This window comes from Panthera pardus, unplaced genomic scaffold (assembly GCF_024362965.1).
Source record: "Panthera pardus isolate Hobbes unplaced genomic scaffold, ASM2436296v1 HiC_scaffold_7, whole genome shotgun sequence".
NCBI lineage: Eukaryota > Metazoa > Chordata > Mammalia > Carnivora > Felidae > Panthera > Panthera pardus.
In genome coordinates, this window is record NW_026527002.1 from 50,779,924 (window position 1) to 50,795,398 (window position 15,475).

The 15,475-nt window shown below is 37.9% G+C and overlaps 1 long non-coding RNA gene across 1 annotated transcript; it reads right to left on the minus strand.

Annotated features, from left to right (window-relative positions):
* Window positions 1-271: 271 nt before the first annotated feature.
* LOC109278083 (uncharacterized) lies at window positions 272-13,655 on the minus strand. Its single transcript, XR_002085489.2, has 3 exons — window positions 13,504-13,655; window positions 11,145-11,306; window positions 272-973 (listed from the first exon to the last, which is right to left on the minus strand). It is a non-coding gene; the product is annotated as an uncharacterized LOC109278083 (long non-coding RNA).
* Window positions 13,656-15,475: the final 1,820 nt, after the last annotated feature.

A 15,475-nucleotide genomic window follows, 5' to 3' on the forward strand; every position in this document is an offset into this window, starting at 1 on the left:
GCAGGCTGCTGGAGTCCAAACCTAATTACTATCTGTTGAAAGGCTACTGAAGAAGAGATCTCGAAGGTTCTGCATATGTGACTCTAGGCTGCCATTTGCTAGCTCTAAAATGATGAGCTCTATAAATTCATACCATTAAGATATGCACATTGTTAACTAGTTTACGACTGGTTTAACTCTGCGAGGTACTTAGTTACTTACTTATAATTCTCAAGTTTACTTTCCTTTGTGAAATCTTCCACATATTTGAAGGTTAAAAGAAAAAGATTTTGACATGACTTTATTGGCATTCTAGATTAAGCAACATATTTAATAGAATGTTAGTTGCATTTATATAATAGTAAAATCCGGTTTTCTTTAGTGATTTGGGGGGGGATGGAGGAGATCTTTTCTTCTTAGCTCCACCTTCCTTTCCCATAAGCAAAGACATCTCCATTTCCCTCCACAATAGGAAGAATACAGAAGAGAACACTTGTTTCTCTTTCCATCCCATCATTTGCTATGAGGTTGAAAGAGCTAATCTAACTGGTAATGGCTTAATATCTGTTAGATTCGTTTAGTAGGTAACATTAATGTGTTTCAAAAGTAAGAACTTTTCACAATCTCTTGCACCGCTTGTCTCGAGCATTGCCGTGGTGAGCCAAGGCTTCCTCTCCATTTCTCCTTCTGGAGGCAAGCCTGGACTCCCAATTCTGATAGTGCCTGGGTTTCTGAGGAAGCATGCAACAATCCATGCATCTGGCGAGGTGAATATATTTGCAGTCTAGTTTGAAAACTCTGCTCTTCCCATAGATGGATGCCAGGGAAGAGACGTGTAATTAGAGTAGCGGGTCCCCACCTTGGCCTCGGACCCCAGACATGTTTTCTGATCTGAATTTTTCCAAAAGCTCTTTACTTTAGAAAATTAATGGGCCGCTAGTTACAAAATCTAAGCTTGATCTCCATGTGGCATCTTGTACCTTCATGAAATAACCTAAAGAAAAGGAAGGATGATCATTGAAAGCCAAACAGAAATATCTGATTTAAAACATTTTTCTTTGTAGATGATAAACTAGTTAGTTTGTCAGAATCAAGTCTCTTGTGTGGTATCACCTCACTTTAACTTTGCCAGTATTGATTAAATATATATTTACCCATTAATGTTATGGTTTGATATATTTATTCTATTTAACCGGTCTGCAGATTGCTCCTAGCTTTCTGGGGTATGAAGCTCTATTACATGGCAAACTGTGCCTGCATTATTCAATAATACAGCCATATGCAAATTTGGAGCCTTAAGAAATGCTGACAGATGATAAAATAATCATTCTAGGCATACGCTAATGGACAATGTAAATACTTTATTTGTATTCACTTTTATTAAAAAGTTTTTATACTGCTGGGGTGCCTGGGTGGCTTATTCGGTTAAGCAACTGACTCTTGAATCGGCTCAGATCATGATCTCATGGTTCATGAGATTAAGCCAGCATCGGGCTCTGTGCTGACAGCACAGAGCCTGCTTGGGATTCTCTCTCTCTCCCTATCTCTCTGCCCCTCTCCTGAGTGCTCTCTCTCTCTCTCTTGCTTGCTCTTGCTCTCTCTCTCTCAAAATAAATAAATAAGCATTAAAAATTTTTTATACTGTCTGGAGTTCCAGATGACAAATAGAGCACAAGAGACATCACTAAAGAGATGATAAAGGAAACTGAAAAGATGAAACAGTGAGGTGAAAAAAAAGGAGCTATTCACTGTAAAAAAAAAACACAACAAAACTTTATGCGGGGAAAAAGGAGGGGACTACTAGTGAGTGATAGATTCTAACAGGTTCTACCTCCAAATCAAATGGGAGTTTTAAAGGACAAATCAGTGAAGGAAGTCACAGCTTAGGAAAGATGTTGTGAGGACTGTGATGAAAAAAGGGGTTGATCACCTGGACGGAAACACAGACGGACTTTACATCAGGATTGGCAACCGTGGCCCATAGGCCAAATCCAGTCCATGGTCTACTTCTGTAAACGAAGTTTTTATCTACATCTACTCATAGCTGTATTTTCTTTGAGTGCTTTCATGTATGATGGCAGAGGTAAGTAGTTGTGACCAAGACCACTTGGCTTTCAAAATATTTCCTATCTGGCTTTTTACAGAAAAAGTTTGCTGATCCCCCTCTAGACTTAGGAATGGAATTCTGCATAGGTGACCAGAGAGAGAAATGGGATTCAAAAGAAAGAGTCAGTGGAGGTGGTGTGGTGTTAGACATCTACATCACTTTCCATCTCCTACCTTTCTTATGTCATGAAAGAGTAGGACCCATCCAGGACTGAAAGAGTGAAAATCGACTCAAACAGAAAAAGCAAAGAGCACTCGGGCATTATTCACGCTCTGAAAACAAAACAGATAAAGCCAGCTGCAAAGTTAACAGAAAACATTGTTTCACTCAAGAAATTATAGCAATTGTAAAATGCTCTTAACAACTCCCTTTCCGACTGAGCACTGCTTTCTTACCAATGATGCTCCTGACCCATTTTGCAATTTTCGTTTTTTACCAGGGGTACTGAATTGCTGACTCTCTTTCACCTTGGCATGCCTAATGCCTAGTTAACCCCACTTCTCCCAATCCTGCCTCAGAAAGAGCAACCAATCCAGAATTGGTCACTGCCTCCCTTAGCCCTCTTCAGAGTCCTGCAGTGGGAAACCAAACCTGACAACAGACACTTGGCTCCTCTTCTTGTCCAGCTGAGTCCTCTAGAGTGCACTTCCTGGTTGAGAATTAACAAATCGTATTTTAAACTTGCTCCTGGACATCTGTAGTTGATCAGGCTTTAATAGCTATTAATGTATAATATTTAAGAAGGGAAGAGCATGACTCTCATATAAATGTGAAACAAACGCATGTCAAAGATATTAAACTCAATTAATGAAGGAACCAATAAAGTTATAGGGAGGTTATGTAATAAAAAACATAGTAGGGTGGGAGTGCAAGGTTAGATATAAAGCTTAAAACTACAACCTCTAGGGTTATCTTTTCTACTTGATACAAGTCATTTGCATCCCTATGAAACAAAAACATAAAAAATAACCTCTATTCTAGAATTGTAAAAATAACGCAGACAATAAAATATCAATCCTAGGAGTGCGCTAAAAGAATATTTAATAATCTCCTTTGCTTTACATAAGTTTCAGGTAATCTCTCTTATAATGCCAATCCTAGCAGGCATTGATTATCTCTCTGTGCCAGGTAAACTATGAGTAGCATTTTATTTTTATTTTTTTGGTAAGGTAGAATCCTTGTCTTGGGAGAATGAGGGGAACTTTTGTGCTATTCACATGGACGCTTCGGCCCCATGCAGAATTTCTGATATTTGTAAGGTTTACCCCATAGTAGCTGGATCTTGCCTGCTAATCCTACAGCAAAGCTGACAGGTGATGAACCACCCATATATGCAAAGATCCCAATGAACATCCTCAAATCCTTCCCTGAGGAAGCCAAGACTACACTGGATGTTAAGTAACTTGAATTTAAATTAAAAAAAAATACATAAATGGAAAAGCTGGAAAAAAAGTTAAATAAATTGCCAGCCCTCACCAAATATTTCAGGAGAGTCTTCAGAACAAAAGAGAAATCTAGGTAAAACAAAAATACCTATTTTTTCTTAACCAGAGGAAAATATATAACCTTAAGAAACAAAATCTGTATTCTCAGAGAGATTCAAAAAGATGTTGCACCATAAAGAACAGGATAGTAAGAAAAAGGGAAATTAAAACAAAAATAAAAACAAAACCCTCTTGGACATTTAAAAAACACTGCCAAAACAAGATTCAAAAGAAAATTTGAAAAAAAAAAAAAAAAAGATAAGAAATATCCAAGAATGTAGAACAAAAATTCGAAAGACTCATGATAAATAATTTAATGTCAACTGGTGATGTGTGGGTCAAATCCTTGAAGTGTTTGCAAATGGATATATATTTTGTTGATTTAAATATCTAGTACTGTAGTGTATATTTGAAAGTTGCTAACTGAGTGAATCTTGAAGGTTTTCATCACAAGAAAGAAATTGTAGCAATCTAAAAATTAAAATTAATACATACATACATACTTACATACACACCTAGCATGTCAGTAACAAGTGTGGATTACTTCTTGGATAAGTTCTGCACAAGTTGCTCTGTGTGTGGGTGGGTGGGACATAAGTATAAAAAAATTAGGGGCGCCTGGGTGGCTCAGTTGGTTGAGCATCCGACTTCATCTCAGGTCATGATCTCACAGTCTGTGGGTTCGAGCCCCACATCAGGCTCTGTGCCTGCTCAGAGCCTGGAGCCTGCTTCAGATTCTGTCTCCTTCTCTCTCTGCCCCTCCCCTGCTCACACTTGGTCTCACTCTGTTTCTCAAAAAAAAATAAATAAATGTAAAATAAAAAAAAATAAAAATAAATTATAAAGCATTAGAAACCTCTAAACATAGAGATAATTTATGATCTATATCATTCAGCTCTATACAGAAATCTTCTTTTTTAAATGAAAAAATCAATTTTCGAAAAATTAAAAATATTTCCTACTCTTGCATTAACTTTCACTGTGACTAGTCTTCTAAACATTTGGAAAAATTCACAAGGAGCATGAGACATTGACAGTAATACTCTCTGGCCCTCAGGGTCTCTGACAATGATGAATGATGAGCCTTGGCATGTGTATTGCAGGCGCTGTTATTTGCTGTGCACATAGCCTCCTGCCCTCAAAAAGAGAAAGAATGCAGTGCAATAAGATATTTTTCTCCAACTGCATTGATGTTTCTGAAAAGCCTTACGTGGACTGAGACATGGTGTAAAATTGATCCTCGAAGATAAAAGCCAATGAAATGTCATCATTGCTGGATGAGGCCAAGGGCTCACAAAACACGGCTAATGGGTAGGTTCCCAAGACTTTTCTCCACTCCTAGAACTCATACAAAGGACATTTAATTAGCCTGCCTGGATTATAGATCTCTTAATCACCATGATTCACAGGTTAAATTAAAATTAACAACACTACGCAATTGCTCCTCTATGGAAAGAACACAGCTGTAACCAACAAAAAGGATTAAAAACAGCAAGTCAAAAGAACGGAAATGGATGGTTTGGGGATTCGTTGCCTGTTTTCAGATTTTCATCTTCCAATCTCTAACACCCTTCTTATTGCTTGTCTTTAGCGGGCTCGTGAGTATTTTTCTTCCTTTTCTTTGTCACCTCTGTGGCTGTTGTCTTAGTTTTGAAGAAAGCCACAAAAGGAGGTTCTGGGAACTTGCTAATCACTTTACTATCACAGTGAGCATTTACCGACCCTCAACATTTTTCTACCCAAATGGAGCCAAAGTAAAGGATCAAGGCTCACATCTATTATTTTTATTTTGTTTCCTGATAGTGTAGTATGTTTATTACATTAATTTAAAATATTATTAAGTTTGGAAATGGGATAAAAGACAGATGTAGACAAATTCAGCCCTTGAGGATTTAAATTTAAATACAATTCTGGAGTCTAGTAAGTCAGCATAACTTTTGGACCATTAAAATGTGACACCCAATGTCTTTGGGTCAGCTTCTTCTATGAGAAACTAATGAAAAACAATGGACTCTTAACCCAAATAAAGTCACTAGGGAAATTAACACAAAATTCTATTGCGTAAATAAATTCAGGTTTATGGACTCACTAGACCCAATGTGTAGAATAGTTAAGAATACTTGGTTTAAAAACAGAATACCTTCTGTGATTGAAATAACACTCACGGATTCTGCAGTGTAATTATACTAGTTAAGTGACACAGACTATTAAGAAAAGAGTTTAATGTCTTAGCAAAGAGTATCTAGTAAAGAAAAATCAGAGTTTCAGGGTTCAGGTTTTCAAATTTTTTCCACAATTCCGTCTTTGCGGATCATTAATTACTCCATTTGTTTGTTGTGTTTGTTTTTACCATGTATCCTGTTCAGGTGTTCCAAGCCTCAGAAGAAAACAACCAATGGTTTTAATCAAATTGCTCATCACTCGGGTTCCTTGCCATGTATGCGGTCTCCCAAAGCAAACTACAAACGTACTCACAGCACACACTTGTGTCATTCCCTTCATCCAAACCAATGCCTTCTTTTGCTTTCCTGATTAGCAGCAAGATTAATAAACCATAAAAATAAAATACCTAACTACAAGAAAATGATAATTTTACATTTTGTTCAACCGTCACATGCCGGAAGCAACAGCGATCACACGCAAGTGATCATAAAAGGCTTTTGTATTTACCACTTCGGTTGATTGGATATTACTTAGGCAGATAAACCTGAGTTTTTCTGCTCCTGTTCTGTGAATTTAAGTGAAAAATAGTATTAGCCCGTAAAAATTGAATCATATTTAGATGCACATATTTTGCACATTTAGCTACGCATTAGACAAATTATAATACAAGAACAGTTGGGCTGTGCCACATTTGGCCTCTATTATTAGTAACCACATAAGCCGCTAATACCCCATCAGGTCCCACTCTCAGAGATTCTGCTGTAGGTTGGGAGGCAGTTTGGGCATCAGGAATTTTAAAAGCTCCCCAGTTGAATCTAATATGAAGCAAAGTTGAAGAACCACTGATATAAATAAGTCATTTTTTAAATATTTACTTATTTCTGAGAGAGAGAACACACACGTGCCAGCAGGGGAGGGTCAGAGAGGGAGACAGAATCCTAAGCAGGCTCCACACCGTCAGCACAGAGTCTGATGCGGGGCTCCAATTCACAAACCATGAGAACATGACCTGAGCGGAAATCAAGAGTCACATGCTTAACCGACTGAGCCACCCAGGTGCCCCTAAGTGTATTATTTTAAATGATAATATCCTGGGCTCATCTTATAGCAGGTCTAGCTATAGCTAGCATTTCTCCTCATTACTATATAGGAACTTAAACCAGTGTTTTCTTTTTTTTCTTTTTAAGTTTTCTTAAAATTTATTTATTTTCAGAGAGAGGGAGAGAGTGGGAGAAAGGCAGAGGCGGGTGGGGAGAGAATCCCAAGCAGGCTCTGCACTGTCAGTGCAGAGCCTGATGTGGGGCTCGAACTCACAAACCGTGAGATCATGACCTGAGCCGAAATTAAGAGTTAGACGCTTAATCAACTGAGCTGCCCATGCGCCACACCAGTGCTTTCTCTCCTTTTGATATCGTGGTGTATATAGAAAATTGTGAAATTCGTGGGGCTCACTGCAGATAGGGAAAGCTAAATGTAGCCGAGCAACCAGCCCGGAAACTTCAGCTGCCCCAGTTGGAGCTAGACTACCCCACGGCTGAAGGGGGTCAACACTGAGGCATTCCAGTAACCCATTCAGGGCAATTCAAAGGTTGACACATGCTGCTTTAATTACACTAAAATGTAGAGTCATTGAACATCAAACAAACAAACAAATATAAGTGAAAGTTACTCGCTTGGATCCCCCCACCCCACTCCCACCCTTTCTTAGAGGCTGAGTTCAGAGCTCATTTAGAAGACTCTCAGGGCCCCTGGATGGCTCAGTTGGTTGAGCGTCTGACTTAGGCTCAGGTCGTGATCTCACGGTTCATGGGCTCGGGCCCACATGGGGCTCTGTGCTGACAGCTCAGAGCCTGCAGCCGGCCTCAGATTCTGGGTGTCTCTCTGCCGCTCCCCTGCTCATGCTCTCTCTGTCTCTCAAAAAGAAATAAATGTTAAAAAAAATTTTTTTAATAAAAAAAAATAGAAGACTCTCTTAGGCTGGACTGAGCCTCTGAATACTTAGGCAATGTCAGGGATTCCAGAGGTACACCTGACACAAATTCATCTTTCATTCCTGATTCATGGAGAAAGTAACCCAATTATTTACTTAAGCCCAGAGTCATTCCAGAACAAATCCCACCAATATGACCATGGGTCTCCTTACTCAAGGCTAGGCAAGGTTAGATTGTCATTTCCTTTATCTTACCTTAAGCTTTATTATGAGAAAATATGGAGAACTTAATAACTAGAGCACCTGAACCTAGTAATAATGGATTTAAAAGCTATAAAATCATAGCAGTATAAAAAAGGAACTAAAGTTGATTTTTATTAAAATTACATCTTTTTAATAGGAACAAGAAACATATAGCATGTGGGATGGGAATATAAAATAAGACAGAAGAGGCTGATTTTAATTATGCTTAATTACAGAACTGCACATGTGGGACTATGACAAAGCAGAACACATTTGGCTTTAATTATTTCTGCTGAAAACAGGTAGGATGAACTGTATGAAATTAAATCATCAAGGAGGGGTTGTACTGAGGTAAATTTCATATTTAAAATTTGCAGGTGGAAAACATTTAAATATGCAATAACAAGGTTCAGAAGTTTTACTTAGGAAGTGTCGCAACGGCCATCATTTCATAATTTCTTTGAATAAGTTTTAAAGCAGGTGCTTTCTTTAGGAATCACGTTCCTCATTGTGGGGAACGTCCATGTCATTGGACCTAAGAAATCACTTGGAGAATCTCTGGCTCATTCAAAGATTACAAACGCTATTGTATCTTTCTGGTGAAGATGTTTTCCTTTTTCAGAAATGGCAACTCAGATATTTGCTTTTTTGCAAATCTTGACCTCCTTTGGTCTGGACAGATTATCTTGCTTCCTACTTCACAGCAGGATGGAGGAGCTAGTGGGATGCTTTTTCAATGTCTGGTACCAAATTCAGACAGGCAGACCTGTTGCACCTCGGTCTGCCATCTGGAGGTGCTCCCCTCCCTTCAGAAGGAAAATCATTCTTGCCATCATTGGCCTGTGTCCATCTCCCCCTCTGCTGATCTTCTTCCAGTGGCCTCCCTTAGCCACTCCACTTTCTGGAATGCATTGGCCTTGTTCTGCTTTGACATCTGCCAACATGCCAAGCTCTTTCCTGCTCCTGCTTCAGAGCCTTTATGTAACTCTTCTTCCTTTGCCCAAAATATTCTTCCCCATGCTCCTTCCTCATTCAGAGCTCAGCTTAAATGTCAACCGAGAGTGGCTTTCTGTGGCAATTATTTCAAAGTATCCTCCCTAAACCTGCTTGTCTGGCTCATCCATTGATTTTATTTCCTAAATCACTCTTAACTTTCTTTCTCTTTATTTTTAATATCCTTACCACTAGCCAAAGTGGGACAGGTTACTATTACTTGTTTCCTAAACTACTATAAAATGTCCTTAAGAATTTTCCCCTGGGCAGGAGTTATATGAAAAATATGTATACTCTCAACCGGACAGGCATCAACTAATAAGAGCAGATGCTGGCTATGGTTCTAGGATAGCATTCTGGAGCCCCCCCCCCCCCCCACCCCGCTGCCCCAGCAACTCTTTGGTTGCTTGATTCCGGCACGGGGTCGGGACTGCCCAAATGGCAGTAAGGCACTTGGGCATGGGGTAGCAACTACTTCTAATGAGAATGAAATTCTTTCAGTTTTTTTAACAATCAGTATGTTTGCACCATTGCAAAGTGACTGGTGCATACAATCAATAACATAGTTACCCGATTCCTCACATCTAAACAAAAGGGATCTTTAATAAATACACACACATATGACCAACAGTTCTTGGATGCCTTAGCGCTTTACTACATCTTTAATACTGTCTTGTTCACAATCCTATGGGCTCTCCCTGTTAGAGGCAAGCAGGAAACCGAACTGTAGTATGCATTCATAGGGCAGAGTATGTGCATGTCCTCAGCAGAATTTTGACTGAACACCAGCTCAAAGGACAACATTACAAAGGCAAGGAAAATTCCAGTGCCATACCACATAGTCACAAATGAGTGACTATATAGATGTTAGCCTGAGATGAAATTATAGTTTTATGGATAATAGAAAAACATCTTGGTAAAATATACTAAAAGTCAATAAAACATCAATACCTTTTGACTTGGTAATTCCAATCTTATAAATTCACTTGAATGAAAAAGAAACACACATTGTTCGGTACAAGGATGTTAATTGCAGTATCTTTTTTGATAAAGAAATTTCATATTTCTTCTATGACTTCTATTTGACTATGATTAGTCAAATAATGCATGGTTCAACTATACCAGATGCAGGAGGCAGCCATTAAAAATGAGAATTGTGTTCAAAAGCATGGCAGATGTTTATTATATATTATCAAGTAGAAAATCAATCTATACAGTAGAATGTGTAGTGTGGTTCCAATTTATATAGAGATCAAGTGATTAAGTTATATGATGAGAACATAAATAATTTTCTTCTTTATGTTCTTCTGTATTTTTTAAATGTACTTCAGAGGACAGGAATTGCCTTTATAAGAGGGGGAATGCCAATACATGAAAAAAATACCAGTATATTATTTTTGAAAGGAGTGTACCAACTTGCTCTACTGATAATTGTGATTGTGAAAAACAGACCTCTAAATGTCTATGACGCATGGATAATGAAAGAGATTTTGCTGAACAGAGTGAATACTACTTTCTGAGCTTTTTTCTGTGATTTTTTATGATTCTTTAAGATGATGCAGCAGACATTTTTTTTCCTAAGACACAAGAGCAAATTTTCTTGAAGATTATTTATGCAAGTATCTTTTATGTACTAAAATATTAAAATAATAGAGTCAAAACTTATAATACCAGGCAATAGGAAGGGCAAAAACAGATTCAGAGTCCTGCTCTAATTTTTCAAAAGAGCACTGTGTTCCCTCATTGCTTGTCTCCATTAAAAAGACCTATGTGCTTAACTTCTCAATGACTTTTAAAACTTTGCATAAATTAAAGAGGGATGGGATGACATCTGAGAATAATGTCAAGCTAAGAAAACTTCTGTTATTCACAGGCCAAAAACGCTTCAGCCCATTCCATCAAATAAGGCTGATGCATTCTGGGTCAAAGAAATTTTCATTCAAACCCTTGTTTCATTTATTTTATTTTCAGTGTCAAGTGACTACGTGTTTATTCCAGCTGACAAAATCCTTAGTTAGGGAATACATGAGGAATGCCTGTCGAAAATCAACTCAATGGTACTGTTTGGCTATTCAAATTGAACAAAGTTTCCTGTAAGTGTGTTTCTCATTACTTAAGTGTATTGTTATGGCTAACAAAAATTACATCTTCAATTTGTAAGCCTCTTAAAAGGCTTCTCATTTATTCCAGCATAATAAAACTTCTTTTTTCTCGGGCAAAAGAAATTACTAATAGCCTTAAATACCTTTTTGGTTCCTTTTCTTTCATCTGTATTGCCATCTTTGATACACTGCTTCATTTCCTTCATTATTTGTGTTGCTGCAGGTAACATTTTGTCCTCCAATATGTCCTACTCGATGATTTTTCTAAAGCTCCAGTTTTATCAAATCATTTTGCTTTCTTATATCTGCAAAGACAACTTGTTGACCAAGAACTCTGACACAACTCAGTCTGGCATCAGCATGCCTCCATTAGGCTACGCTATCTTCCCAACCTACCCAAACCATCTGCCAACATACATTCTCTCAACTAGGCTGATTGCACTCCTTTTTGCTACATGCACGTTGTTCTGTCCTTTTATATCATTCCCCATCTAAAATAATTATTTCTGGGCCTCTCCTCCTACGCTTAACCAAATGAGTACCCTGCCTGTCTCAATTCTTTTAAATCTTTTGACAATCACTTTTAGTTTTCTCACAATTCCACCAGTGGATTTAATGATCTTGAATAGCTACCTAACCTATACATATATAGGTGTTGCTCTAATAAAATTATACGCTTTTTGTTGATGAAGATTGTGTCTTAGACTTGTATCACTTAACCACTAGGATAAAGTGGAGCATCTATGAATTGGGATTTTGGAGAAATCACCTAATTATACTACCTCTTAATATATGTTCCAGAATATGTTTACTAGATTTAGAACTGCTTTCTAAAGGTATGAATTTAGCCAATTACCCATGAATGTGTGTGAAGGAAGTGACTTGGAGACAGGAAGAGATATCTGAGCTCTTTCATTTCTTAAATCTTCACACACTTCTTGTTTATCAGGTACTGGGTAGACGTTGATAGATAAAACTCAGTGCCAAAAATGTTTATGAAACTTATAATCTAATTGGGGTAAAAGATAGTATATTAGTTATCAGGTATATGCACATGTAATTTATAAATTGCTATAAATGCTATTAACAAGTATAAGTGTTATTGATATAATGTTATAACTGACATTGACAAGATGGAGTGTTGGAGAAAAATGGATGCAGGAAGGAAAGAGTACAATTAGGTAAGCTGTTTGGAATGACCTTGCTAGAGGTGACTTTTACTTTGGGACCCACAAGGAAGGAGCCAGCCACATGGAGAGAAGGTGTGGGACATTTCAGATTCTGGGAATTGTATATGAAAAAGCTTAAAAGTGGGAGCAGGGCGCCTGGGTGGCTCAGTCAGTTAAGCGACCAACCCTTGATTTCAGCTCAGGTAAACATCTCAGGGTTTGTGAGATGGAGTCCCGCATCAGTCTCCCTGCTGGTAGTGTGGGGCCTGCTTGGCCCCTTTCTCTCTGCCCCTCCCTTGCTCACATGCGCATGGTCTCATGCACATGTATATGCTTACTCTCTCTCTCAAAATAAATAAATAAACTTTAAAAAAATGTGGGGAGAAAGAAAAAATGGTAGTTTTGAAACATGAAAGAGAAGCGAGCAAAGTGAGGATAGAGTAGCATGAGACAAGAATGGAGACGTTCTAAGGATTCTAGAACATGCAGGGCATCGCTGTCCTGTAAAAATTTGTGCATCTGATTTAAACTAAAATGTGAGTTGATTTATTCTTTAAGGTCAGCTTTAAAGCTACACGGAACACACAGAATATATCCGATAACACAATGGGTTTTGCTGTTGTTTTATAAAACTATGTTGTTTGTTGAACCATATCACCACACATAATGAAAAATCATAATGACCTAGGTTAGATATTTTTAACTTTTACAATGATCATTAGACAATTGTCAGTTTTTAAATAGCTATTATTTTATTGTTCTTAGAGTTATTTTATTGCCCTTTATTGTCCTGATGTTTTATTTGTTTCACTGGTGATTAAATAAAAAAATGCCTCCAGTTCAGCTACACTAAACTTCTTTTTTTTAATAATATGTGGAAATAATCTTCTGTCTCTTGGTCATTTAAGTCCAGGCAGGTCATTAGGAGACCCTGATGTAGGATGCCCCACCCTTCATCTTGCAAACCCAAGACTGAAGTGTTCTGATGAAAATAATCTTTCAGTGATCTTTGATAGTGTCAAATTCAAAAGCATCCTTTTGCCTCTGTGTAACTATAATTAAAGGTAATTGGAGCCACTTCATTCTTGCATTTAATATAGTTATTGTCTTTCCCCACCTATTATCTTAGACTTCATTTGCCAGCTACTACTTTTCTCAGCATCTCAAAGAATGGCTCAGAGTAAGTTAATTGTGTTTCTGTGGAGTCGAACCTTGGGGAGGAAAGAAAAAGCCTGAATCTATATCCCCTAATCTGTACTACCCTTTCCAATTCATGATACAAAATGACCTAATTCAATCAAATTAGCTGAAAACATGTAGCAGGTTAGCTTACACGGCCCTTGTGTGATTGCCATCGTGAAATCACGAAACACATCCAATTTTAAACTGATCTTGAAGTGAGATGAGTAGATGTTAAATAATCCTCTATTTCCTCTCACTGTGTTTCAGTGACAAATTCCATTTCGAACAGTTACATGATTACAAGCCCTGAAATTCAATTTCATGATGAATAATTAAGCACCACTCTTCAGAGTCCCTGGGAGAAATCACATTCTCTGCATCACAAACACTTGGAATAATCGATTGGGAGTCAATTGGCAAAATACTTGAGATTTAATTTGCAGTTCTGAAGGATCCTCCTTTACTTCAGCTATCAGGGAGTGAGCTGAAGCTTTCTCCCCTTCCCATGTATATGAGAGGGGGTGGGGGCGGGTGCAGGATTTTATCTTGTTTTGGTATTGTGTCACACTGCAATGCAGTATTCCTTAAAGATACTCATACAAGAGAGGTCCTATTTATGTAAACATTCTTTTAGAGCCTTCACTGGAAACAATGAAGAACATAATTGAAAATTTTTTCTTTACTTTTATTCTGGAATTCAGGGGATAGTCAAAGTGGGAGTGTTGTATAGAGATAAAACTACTTTTTCTCGAGAAAAAAAAAAAAAAAAACTAGATACCAACTCCTTGGATGGAATCTATAGAAAATGGGTTAATTTCTCTGAGTCTCATTGCTTTATCTGTAAAACGGGTATAATATTATTCAATTTTGTTATGAAGATTAAATGAGATTGTAAGTAAAAGATCCTTCGCACTGTCCTTGGCTGGAGTAGACCGTTCTCTCTAAAGACAAAGTCTGGATCATTCCTCATTCATAGACTAGAGAAAGGTTCCAGGGATGGTATTCAATAGGATTTCCATTAATTTTTTTTTCTTGCCTTGAGTATACACAGGAGAGGGTGTGATTGGAACACTGTCTCTCCACACAACAATGCCTCGTCCTCAGCCCAGTGCAGCCTGGCCAGGCTGTGCCACAGATGGTGAGGGTGGATGAAAACAATTCTTAGCTCACAGGTTGTAAGAACAAAAAACAGATGGTGGGCCAAATTTGTTTAGAGGATGTGGAAGAAAGAGCCTAAGCTGAGAGAGATGCTACCTGGAGTCAGCTGTTAGGTCAGCAGTTAGATCCTTGCTATAAATAACTCTGTGCAACCCAAGCCCAAGCATTGCCTTTGGGTTTCATTTTTATTATATGGAGAAAAAAAAAGAGGATGAATTTGGTCACGTTTGAGTTTTCTTCCAGCTCGAAATTCTCTGTCTCCAAATCTCAGTGTCCCTTAAAAAAGCAAAGGCAGAGCCATCTAGCTCTGGCCAGGTGCTTTTTCTGGACCCTGGGGTCTGAGATTTGCAAAGAGATCTGTGTTCTACTCTGTGAAGTAATATTGGCCTGTCTACTCACTGTTTGGAAACTCTTCTAGGGGAATCTGAGAGGACACTTCCATTACTTACCTTTGAAGCCAATAGAATACTTTTCTCTGTGACTAGAGGGAAAAGGAAGGGGCCCTGCGTAGACAGCCATAGACAATACACAAACAAACAAGCATGCTTATATATCAGTGAAACATTATTTATGGTCACTGGAACTGGAATTTTTTACAATTTCCATTTTTCACAAAATATAACTCTCCTTTTGATTTTTTTCCAACCATTTACAAAGTAAAAGTATTTTAAAAGGAGAGAATTATGTGGCTTTTGCTTATAAAAAAGAGGCAATGACATCTACAGAAAAATAAGGAATGAAAAGTATGATGGGAAAGAGGTAGATGTTTGGAGATAAAATGGGAGTGTTAGAGTCAAACGGAACTGGATTTGAATCTATTCTTTCCCCTTTTCACTGGCTCTGTGACTTCAAACACAGGTCTGCTGGGTATGCAGCTTTCTCATCTGTAAGATGGTGATAAAAATGCCCACCTGATTGGGCTCTTCTAAGGATTAAATGAATCATTCTGTATAATGGTTCTTGTA